We start from the raw sequence: 10,855 nt of genomic DNA, 5'->3' as shown, positions 1-10,855 counted from the left end.
CAGATGTGAAATAGTTGTCAAAGTAAATTTGCTAGGCCTTTCCTTCCAGTTGTGAGCAGAGTGACTTCACCATCTTCCCACCTAAGTCTTGCTCAGTGTCCCCTCCAGTCTTTCCAGTGTAAACGTTGAAGTCACACACATAGTTGTTCATGTCAACTCTTGTCCAGATTTTGTAACCTCTCTTCACTGGGTTCATGGGCAGGTACTGTCTGAATGAAGATCTTCCTTTGAACTCCACCATTGTCTCATCTATAGCGTGTTATTTTGTTGGGGAGTAATGCTTTTGGAAGTTACTTTGACGTTTCTCAGAGAGGTCTAATTTTTTAAAGCTTATCAAGGCTTGGGTAATTTCTCTCGGGCATTAGTGCATTGTAATTCAGGTGTAAATGTGCAAGAAGCCAGCTGAATCCATTCACTCCCATGAGAGCTGAAATGTAATGGCATCTAAGCTCTGCATTGGAGGACCAAAAATAATGGTAAGAAGTTTTCACCCTCATCAGTATATTGATGGCAATGAACACCTTCATCTCCTCTTTAGTAACAGGCTGAAATGGTTTGCCTGCCTTTGTGGCTGTGGCAGGGAGGGGCTTAATTGTCCCTCCCTGCCTGCTCATGGACTTCAGGTGGTTGGGGTGATTGATCAATTAAGGTCAAACAACCCTAGCCACCTGCTATATAGGGAGAACTCAGCCTCCTATTAGAGCGTGGAGTTGGTTTTGGGAGAGTTGAGTTGGTTTTGGGAGAGTTAGTTGGGTGTGGGAGCAAGCAAGGTTTTGCTTGTGCTGTTTTGGGTGTCACAGTGAAGTCTTTGACCAGCCTGTGTCTCTTTGTCTTGTGTACCTCTTTGGTTGGCCCTCGTGCCTGTTTACTTTGTTTCTTTAATAAAAGTATTGTTTTGGTACCTGAGGTCTCTCTGAGCCTCCATTCCTGGCCACCCCGCCACAGTGGCATACAGATTTGTCTGAAAAGTCAGGTGCTCAAACAAGCACATGAAAAACTCCACTGGATTTTCTAAATTCACTAATGCAATTGGGCCAGCAACATTGTGGAATGAGTACAGTAATGGCATTATTTACCCACTTTCTTTGTTCTAGCTGATCTACTGTCTGGATTTCTTCTTCCTCACTACAGTTTGCTACCTTCTCACTGTCTGATTCCTCATCACTGTCCTCTCTTTCCTCATGTCTTGCTTCATCCTCAACTGTGTTTTGGTCAGACATTTCTGAGTCAATATGACTGGGGGAGCCAGGGAGCCACTCTCTCTCTTCCATATCCGCCTCATCATAAACTATCTCTGACTCTGGACCTGAGGGTATATCTTCAGTGAGAAGTTGTGCTACCTCCTCTGCATTAAACGTTCTGCCTGCCATGTATCCCTATAAATACGAATAGGTTTTGTTTTACTTTCCGTAAAAACGTTTGTGCATTTTGACATTCTTTATGAAAACTAATTTGGTTTGCTCCATATACTATAAAATGTATCTGAACTACAACCACTGCAACTTCTCATACATGTATGCATTATTTCAGTATAAGACTAAATATAAAAACTGGAAAACAAAAAAAACTCAACAGAGTCAAGTGTGGCCTGTATGGTAGATGGTATTCACAGTGGTACATGAATGGAAACACATAATTCAGACTGTAAAAATACTAAATTATATTTTCCCCCACATTTTTTAGTTATTTCCAAATCCAGTTATTCCCCATCAGAAACACAGAAAAAAACCGAACCTGTATCAAGCGTCATCTAGTGTCAGAAGAAAACTCAAAACCCACATTTCCTGGTTGCCTTTCTACCTATGACATCAATTCATTTGGTCCGTTTCAGTTTTTTTCCATTAGAGGGCACTTCCAATTAATGTAAAGTACAAAGGTTTCACTCAAACACCACAGTGCTTAATATGAATGAAGTAAGAATATGTGGTCACTTACCAAAACCACTTCACTTCAAGGGGTTAAAGCCCCCTGACACACTGATAGTCAGGTCCAGGTGAAGGTCTGACCTTTTTTTGAAAGATCATTATATGTTTACTGCCAGGGCCCAGGACTGACAGTACTGCTCTAGCAGGGCCAGGTCCTGCTGAAGCCCCTGCTCTGTGGGCAACAGCAGGACTAGGTCGTTTGCATAGAGCAGGAACTTGACTTCTGTGTCGTATAGGGTGAGCCCAACTCATTAATGTAGATGTTGAGCAGTGTTGGGCTCAGACTGCAGCCCTGCCTCACCCTGCGCCCCTGAGTAAAGAACTGTTCTTTTATTGCCAATTTTTACTGCACATTTGTTTTTCGTGTACATTGATTTTATAATATCATAGACTTTACCCATTAAACCACTTTGAAGAATTCTGTAATAAAGTCCCTCATGCCAAATGGAATCAAATTGAAATCAATGAAACAGGCAAAGATTTTGCCTTTACTTTTTTGGTGGACGTGTTTGTCTATTGGGGTGTGTAGGGTGTAAATATGATCCGTATTGCAGTGCTTTGGTAGAAATCCAATCATGTAGGGAAAACAACAGTTGTCCTTGGGGAGCATCATACATAAAGGATATTTGTTTTTTGGCTATAAGTGATGAGAGCCCCCTTCCTGACAGACAGACAGACCACTTCACATGCCAAACTAATATCTCTACCACCAGGGTGAAGTTTTGGGTCTTGAAGTTCTCCATGGAAATGAGGTGGGGGTAGCCCAGGGCCCTCATCATCTCTGAAATCTGCTCAGAAAACAAAGGCTTTTTTTCAGTTAGGAGGTATTCTAAAATCCTCGAACTCTCATACCCCTTTTCCACTGGCATATCCACGTTACCCAATAGCAATTTTGTCGAGCCGACCCAGAACCAGGCCGTGAATTTTCAGCCCTGCTCCTTACCTAGTGCTGGCCCTGGTCCGAGCCAAACTCGTCATCACGTAGCGAGGAACGAAAAGAAGGTAGATCAAGAAGATAGTAATGGCATTCCGCAGATGAGAAAATTCAGCATTGGCCTGTTTGAAGAAGTTCAGGCACTTGTTGCGACATGGGCAGATTCCAGCATGCAAGAACAGCTGAAATCATCGGTTATAAATGAAAAGGTGCTATCTGAGGCAAAAAAATAGTTTTCCAAAAAGAAACCAAAAACTGGAGGTGGGCTTTTTCAAACTCTTACACCATTAACATCACTAATTATCGACATCTATGGAGAAAAGTGTCCCATATTTAATAGTATAGAACATTAATATTAACAGCAGTAGCACAGCCATCAACAGTAGAAGTTGTAGCAGGTAAACATATTGTTACAAATATCAATATTTAAAATGTAGCAACTATATTTTCAAATACCATTTAATTTAAAATGGAGGCTATTACATGTGTACATGTCTATCTGTACATGTACATGTCTATCTGTATATAAACGGAAAACACTATCCTAGTAAAAAATAAGGTAATCATTCGTTTTTAACAGTATTTGTGACGGAATAGTGTTTAATGCAAATACACATGTTAACATAGGGCTATTTGTATATTTACAATTATTAATATATATTGCTTATCTAACAGTTGTTTTATCCATAACAAAAAGTAATTTAATTGCAGATTCTGAAGATGTCAGCCCCATTCAGACTTAAAAAAGGAAAACCAGGGTTCAAAGAGAGGAGCTTTACGATTAAGTTTTGGAACTATGGAAGGGAAATCTACTGTTGGAAAGGGAAAAACCTGATCTCGAAATCAAAATGTTAAAGTTAAAAATGGGAAGATTAGAAAATCAGAGTTAAAGGGGGAAGTGGAAAAGTACTGTTGTAATTATTTAGAGTTGTTGATACATTTGTTATTTTTTATAATACTAAATTATAGATATTTTTTGTAATTTGTATTGTATAAGAATAGTTAATCTAGATATATGTTTTTATTAATTAAATTAAACATTTCAGTATCAAATTAGTTGCAACTACAGCTAGTCCAATTTAAACTACGTTGTATATTGTCAAGTATTCAAACAATTTTAAAACTTTTGCATTCTCCTTTGTTATTTCTGAAATATTTCTAGGAGAAATAATTACTAGTGAGCACAGTCCTTGTTGAACTCCCTACACTCTCCATTTCTTCATTGCACGCTACATCTTGTGGTACAGAGTTGTCAGAAAGAGGGGTATCTGGAAGGTCTCCAAGATTTCGTAGTCTGTAATTAAGTAAAATACGTACATTTTATACAGTTGTAACAGTTTAATAATATCTTAATATATATATATATATATATATATATATATATATACACACACACACACACACACATACACCAACCAAATGATTATTTATAATTTAACACCAAAAAATACATACCTTGCAAAATTGTGTAATGCTGCTGTTGCACAAATAATTGCACACACCCTATGTGAAAGATGTGAAAACGCCTCTTCCACACTCCAATGCATCTCTCCACAGTGTTGCGGGTTTTGTAATGAGCCTGGTTGTAGTTAACCTGTGCAGGACTTCGCGGGTTCAGGTATGGTGTCATCAGCCACGGTTTTAGGGGATAACCACTGTCTCCTAGAAGAAATCCCTTCACAGCACCAGTTTCAAAAGCTGACTGGATGGAATTGTTCAGCAAAATTCTTGAGTCGTGTGTACTGCCTGGCCACCGAGCTGAGATGTTGTTTATGAGCAGGTTAGCGTCCAAAATTAGTTGCACGTTAACTGAGTGGTATTCCTTTCTGTTGACATAAACATTTTCGTTGATTTGGAGCCTGAATTCTAATATGTGTCCCATGGACTACACCGACAACGTTGGGAAATCCAGCGATTTCGAAGAAGTTTTCTAATTTTGCTTGGATCGGTTGGAAATGCAACAAACTGTGATCTTTCTTTTCAGTGCCAGTGAGACTCGGTAGACAATCCTGCTGGCTGATGACTTGTGGATTCCCACAAAGTCTCCCATTATATTTAAAAAACTTCCAGTGGCATAAAAACAAATTGACACACACACCTGAATTACTGCAGGAATGCTGTGGCTTCTGTTGGTCACAGGCTCCAGTTCAACTTTTAACATTTCAACCAAAGTTAGGAGGTCTTCTGTTCCGAAATGTAGCCTTTCAAAAACAGCAATAATACTGTAATTTTCAAATGGGTTTTGTCTATCCTTAAATATTCTCTCTCGATTAAATGCCCTTTCATTTACAAAACCTAAATTACCTGGCATATGTGCTGCCATGTCGGTTTTTGTCAGTTTCTATAGTTTTCCCCATTTAAGCCTGGTGTAGGGTAGGCTTAAAAAATGACTTAAATTTAAGACCAAACTGTTTGTTTTGGGTTTTTTTGTGCAACAGGCCCATTCATTTTGGGCTTAAATTTAAGTCTAAGACCTAAAAAATCTTTTGTGCAACCAGCCCATGGTGTTTGGACATGTAGGTCTGGCATCAGTGGATTCTGTTGACAAATCAGTGCATGCGTCCCAGGGGTTACTGTGGTGGGCTTGTTACATGCCACAGGAACCAGGGATTCAAAACCTATAAGAAACACGTTATTTGTAGTGTACGAATCAGTACGCAATTACAAATATTAACCAGGTCACTTCATATATAAATGTGCATGTTCTTTCCCCTTATTTTTTAATAATGGTGTCTGATAACATCTCTAGTGTTTAACTTCTAGAATTGACACAATTTAATAGGAGAACAACTAACCACAGTGAATGGGTTTTAAAGTAAAATAATAGTTAAATTGTTTGACCAGAAGCAGTTGTAGGCGTCGCTACACTCTATCAGCTTAAACTATGATGTTTTTTGGTGAAACATGTTTACACTTAAAAATATTTAGTACATATGAAAGCTGTGAAATCATTGAAATATACCTTTCAGTAAATGTAAGTAAAAAATGTAAGTAGATCTGAATAACTACAATAAATACCATGACGTATAAAATTGAGTAAATATAATTAAAACCTAGCTACCCTAAGTTAAAACCACTTAAACATTATGAGTAGATATAATTGAAAATGAGACTATTATTTAACAAAACAAATGTGCTGCATTTACTAAATGTTTTTAACTGAATTTTAATTCATACTGGACTATTATCAAAAATAATTCATACTGGACTATTATCAAAATATATGTTACATTTACTTTGTTTTTTAAACTGTATTTACCCTTTACTCCAGGAATACTTTACTTGAGGTCAATATACTGTATCTAATGAAACCAAATGATAAAGCAACTGTACACACTGTAATGTTCACTTATTAATTAATGACAAGGAGACCAAACTTGTGAACTGCTAGCTTGTGCTAGTATTTATTAATATGCTTCTTACGACTGTTCACTTAGTACACGTCACTTCCGGTGTTCCTTTTATCACATGTCCTGTGATTGTAATACTGACTCCTTGTGATTCTAAAGTGTAATTGCAGATCACCAATCCCCTTTTCTTTGAGGTTTATGCACTTATTCTTAACAATGTGAACAACAGCAATACAACCCAATGTAAACAACAAAACATTTGCACCATACATTCTCAGATATTCACCTCAGTGATTAATCTCACATCATTTACAATGAAATAAACATTTCACTTGCATGACATTTATCAATTATTTTTTAATTAAAGATTCAGTCTTTCTTTTTTTTAATCGAACGTGATGATCTTCTCAGAACAGGTAAGTCAGTCCGTTTGCTTGTCAAAGAGGAATCTTGGGTGAGGACGGGTGACGACTCAGTTGCAAAGTGGCTGTCATCTGATTGTTCTTGCTCTTGAAATGTTTCTTGAGTTCTGAGAAGGCTGCGAGGAATTCTTCTGAGGATTTGTCAATCTTCAGTCTTCACAGTGTATGACCTAGGGCTTACTTCCTGCAGGACTGTTGCTTTTCCGTTTCATGCATTTGGATCCTCAATTCACACTACATCATATCTTGAGAGTGGTTGCATGCTCTTTGTTGCTTTGTCATAGTTTTGTTTGTTTCCTTTTCAACCACTCTTGCTTCTGCTTCAGCTCTTCGTTCTGCTTCTCCACTGAACAGTATGGTAATGTGGTACGTAGTTTACAACCAATTAAAAGTTCTGAAGGAGATTAACCACACTGCAGGGATGAAGCTCTGTAGCTCAGCAGGGCTAAATATGGATCTGATTTGCTGTCTGCTGCCTTTTTTAACAGCTGTTTGAGAATGTGGACTCCTTTCTCTGCTTTCCCATTTGACTGAGGATACAGTGGACTTGATGTAATGTGTAGAAAGTCATAATGCTCCGCAAATTGTTTAAATTCCTTGCAGTTGTACGATGGCCCGTTGTCACTCACCTCAACTTGAGGTATTCTATGTCTTGCGAAGATCAACTTAATGTGTGTAATCACACAGTTTGCTGATGTGCTGGAGAGTAATGCCATCATAGTCCTTGCCATTCAGGTGAAATAGATTGGTTCCAATTATTTGCCATGGTGCTGTTGGAAGGTCAACAACTATCATGGGCTCCCTCGCTTGCTTGTTGTGATATTTTAGGCAAGTTTCACATTTATGAGTATCCACATCTTTTTCAGTTGAACTTACTGTGGTTGCCATGGGTGCTCGGGACAAGGTATCTCCTAGCACTATGTACTTGCCAGGCGTGTATGTTAGGTCAAAGTCATAGAGTTGCAGTTTCATCATTAATCGCTGAATTCGAGGAGACATTTCATTCAAATTTTTCGTTATGATTGCAATCAGCGGTTTGTGATCGGTCTCCGCTGTGAAGGTTGGTAAGCCATACGCATAGCCGTGGAACTTTTCACATCCGAACACTAGGCTTAGACATTCTTTTTCAATCTGGGCGTAGCGACATTCTGTCTCAGTCATAGACCTTGAGGCATATGCTATGGGCTTCCAGTCATCACTTTCAGTAGCCTGAAGTAATACTGCACCTAGACCATCCTTGGATGCATCTGTGGATATTTTTACTTTTCTGGTTGCATCGAAAAAAGTTAGTACTGGCTCTGTTGTCAGTTCTTTTTAACTGTTGCCACTCCTTCTCATGTCTAGTACTCCATTTAAACTCGTGTTTTACATGTAACAGCTCCCTGAGACATGCTGTCTTTGTAGATAGATTTGGAATGAACTTGCCAATAAAATTTATCATACCCATTACACGCAGTACACCTTTCTTGTCACTGGGTCTGGGCATGTCGAGAATGGCTTGTACCTTGGCTTCATCTGGTTCTATTCCCCTGTCAGATAGCCGATCTCCCAGGAATGTGATTTCCTGAACTCCAAACTGACACTTGGCTTTATTCAATTTCAGTCCATTCCTCTGGATGCTTTGCAGTACTTTTGTTAGCCTACTATTATGCTCTTGTAGCGTACAGCCACATACAATGATATCATCGACATACATTCTCACTCCTTCCAAGCCTTCAATGATGTGTTCCATTGCACGATGAAAAATTTCAGAGGCTGACACAATGCCAAAAGGTAACCTTAGGAAACAGTATCTGCCAAAAGGTGTGTTAATAGTGCAGTTTGTGCTCTCCTCGTCCAATCTCAATTGTCAAAAACCCTGTGATGCATTTAATTTTGTAAAGAATTTTGCAACTGACATTTCACTTGTGATTTCATCTCATATACGGATCTGATAGTGTTCCCTTTTTATATTTGCTTTTAAATCTTTAGGATCCATGCAAACTCTCAATTCGCCATTTTTCTTTTTGACACATACCATGGAGTCGACCCAGTCAGTAGGCTCCTCAATCTTCCTGATGACTCCAAGCTTGGTCATCCTGTCCAGTTCTGTCTTTAGTTGATCATGTAGGGGTGCTGGAACTCTCCGTGCAGCATGTACCACCAGCTGTGCATCACTTTTGAGCTGGATTTTGTATGTGAATGGGAAAGTGCCAAATCCTGTGAAGATGTCTTTGAACTTTTGCACAATGTCATCTACGGTGTCCCTGTGTGTATGTGCAACATTGGATGTGTTGATTCGGTAGATCCGTTGAACTAGATTTAAGTCCTCACAAGCTTTGTCACCTAATAGTGAATCATGTCCATCAGGAACCACAACAAACATGAAATTGTGTTCTTTACCTTTAACTGTCAGTTTGTCTGCATATTCCTTTGGTGTCAATGCTATGTCCATTGTATGCCTTCAGTATGATCTCCTTTTTGTGAATGATCGGCTTTTCTTTCATAGCTTTAATATCACTCATGTTAATTAAGTTTGCTTTTGCGCCTGTGTCCATTTTGAGTGGAATTAAAGTTCCATTGATCTGCAGTGGCACAATCCACGTATCCTCGATTACTGTATGAACATGTGTCCCTTTGGTGCTTTGCATAACTGAGGGCTATGCTTCATTCATTGGAGTATGACATGTTACCATACCCACAAAAAACGTGTCACTCAAATCTGTCTCATTGACTACATGCACAGTCTGCTCTTTCTTATTTTTACTCTTTGAACAGCATTGTTTGGCAAAATGATTTTTTCCTTTGCATCTTGTGCATTGCTTACCAAACGCTGGGCATTGCCTTGGGAGATGCTGTAATCCACACCGTTTACATTAAAACCAACATTTCTCAGTCTGTTTGTTGTGACTTATTTGCCGACGCGTATTGACGGTGCCTGACACAGCACCGACCGCTGCGCTCTCACTCATACTGTGGCACTATTTTCACTGAAAGTCTTTGCGTGTTGCTGAGCTAGCTCACTGGCATGGCATATTTTTATAGCATCTTGCAAATTAAGGTCAGTCTCTCTGAGAAGCCGTTCTCTGACTTTCTTTTCACAAACACCAAAAACAATCTGATCACGAATCATTGACGATTGCAAATCCGAAAAAATTACAGCTCCGAGCCTTTAGTTTGAGATCAGTTAAGAAGCTATCAAATGTTTCTCCTTGTTTCTGTATTCGAGAGCGGAAACATACCTCTTGTAGGTTTCTTTTTTTTTGGCAAGCAGTGCTCATCAAATTTCTTCATCACCTCATCGAGTTTTTTATTGTCGTCCGCATTTGCAAATACAAATGTGTTATACACTTCAATGGCCTGTGGACCTGCTATTGTTAGCAGCAACGCTATTTTCCTCGCGTCAGATTCCGACTCCATTACAATACCTGAAATGTACAGGCTGAAATGCTGTTTGAAAACTCTCCAATTACTGTCGACATTTCCTGTAAGTTTTAATCCTTTAGGCAGCTTCACGGTATCCATTGTGACATATTAGAGAGACCACTTCTGGTACCATGTAATGTTCAATTATTAATTAATGACAAGGAGACCAAACTTTTGTGAACTTCTAGCTTGTGCTAGTATTTATTAACATGCTTCTTACGACTGTTCACTTCCGGTGTTCGTTTTATCACATGTTCTATGATTGTAATACTGACTCCTTGTGATTCTAAAGTGTAATTGCAGATCACCACACACACATTTACATTTTAATTAATTTGTCAAGTATTACCAGTAGACACTGTCAACCTGCATTACTTTGCAAATTACACATGTAACAATGTCCATGCTACAAACAGTGAGTTGAATTGAACTCCACATATTAGAAAGTGGTCTCTAAAATATGGCTGAAATGCACCAAGTACAATGGGCCCTTCAAATCAGTTTAAGTCACCACACAACATGTCAGTCAACATGCTGAAAATTAAATGAAAATCCCAACTTGAATTATACTATAATATAGTATAATAATAATAAAACAGCATTTATTTACTTAACCTTTCAACCAGGTTTATTCTTGCCAATAAGCATGTAAAATATGTACATGCTATGAGAGCAACGACTGAACTCAACTCTGCATATGGCTCGAATGCAACCGAGAACAGTGATACCTAACATTAATAAAGGTACACAACAGCAAACAATACCAGTCCAAAATGCATAACTCAAGTCTTATGGAAGCATTTCTAACATTTTGAGAGC

The sequence above is a fragment of the Amia ocellicauda genome, chromosome 11 (assembly GCF_036373705.1).
Source record: "Amia ocellicauda isolate fAmiCal2 chromosome 11, fAmiCal2.hap1, whole genome shotgun sequence".
Lineage (NCBI taxonomy): Eukaryota > Metazoa > Chordata > Actinopteri > Amiiformes > Amiidae > Amia > Amia ocellicauda.
This window is presented reverse-complemented; position numbering follows the sequence as displayed.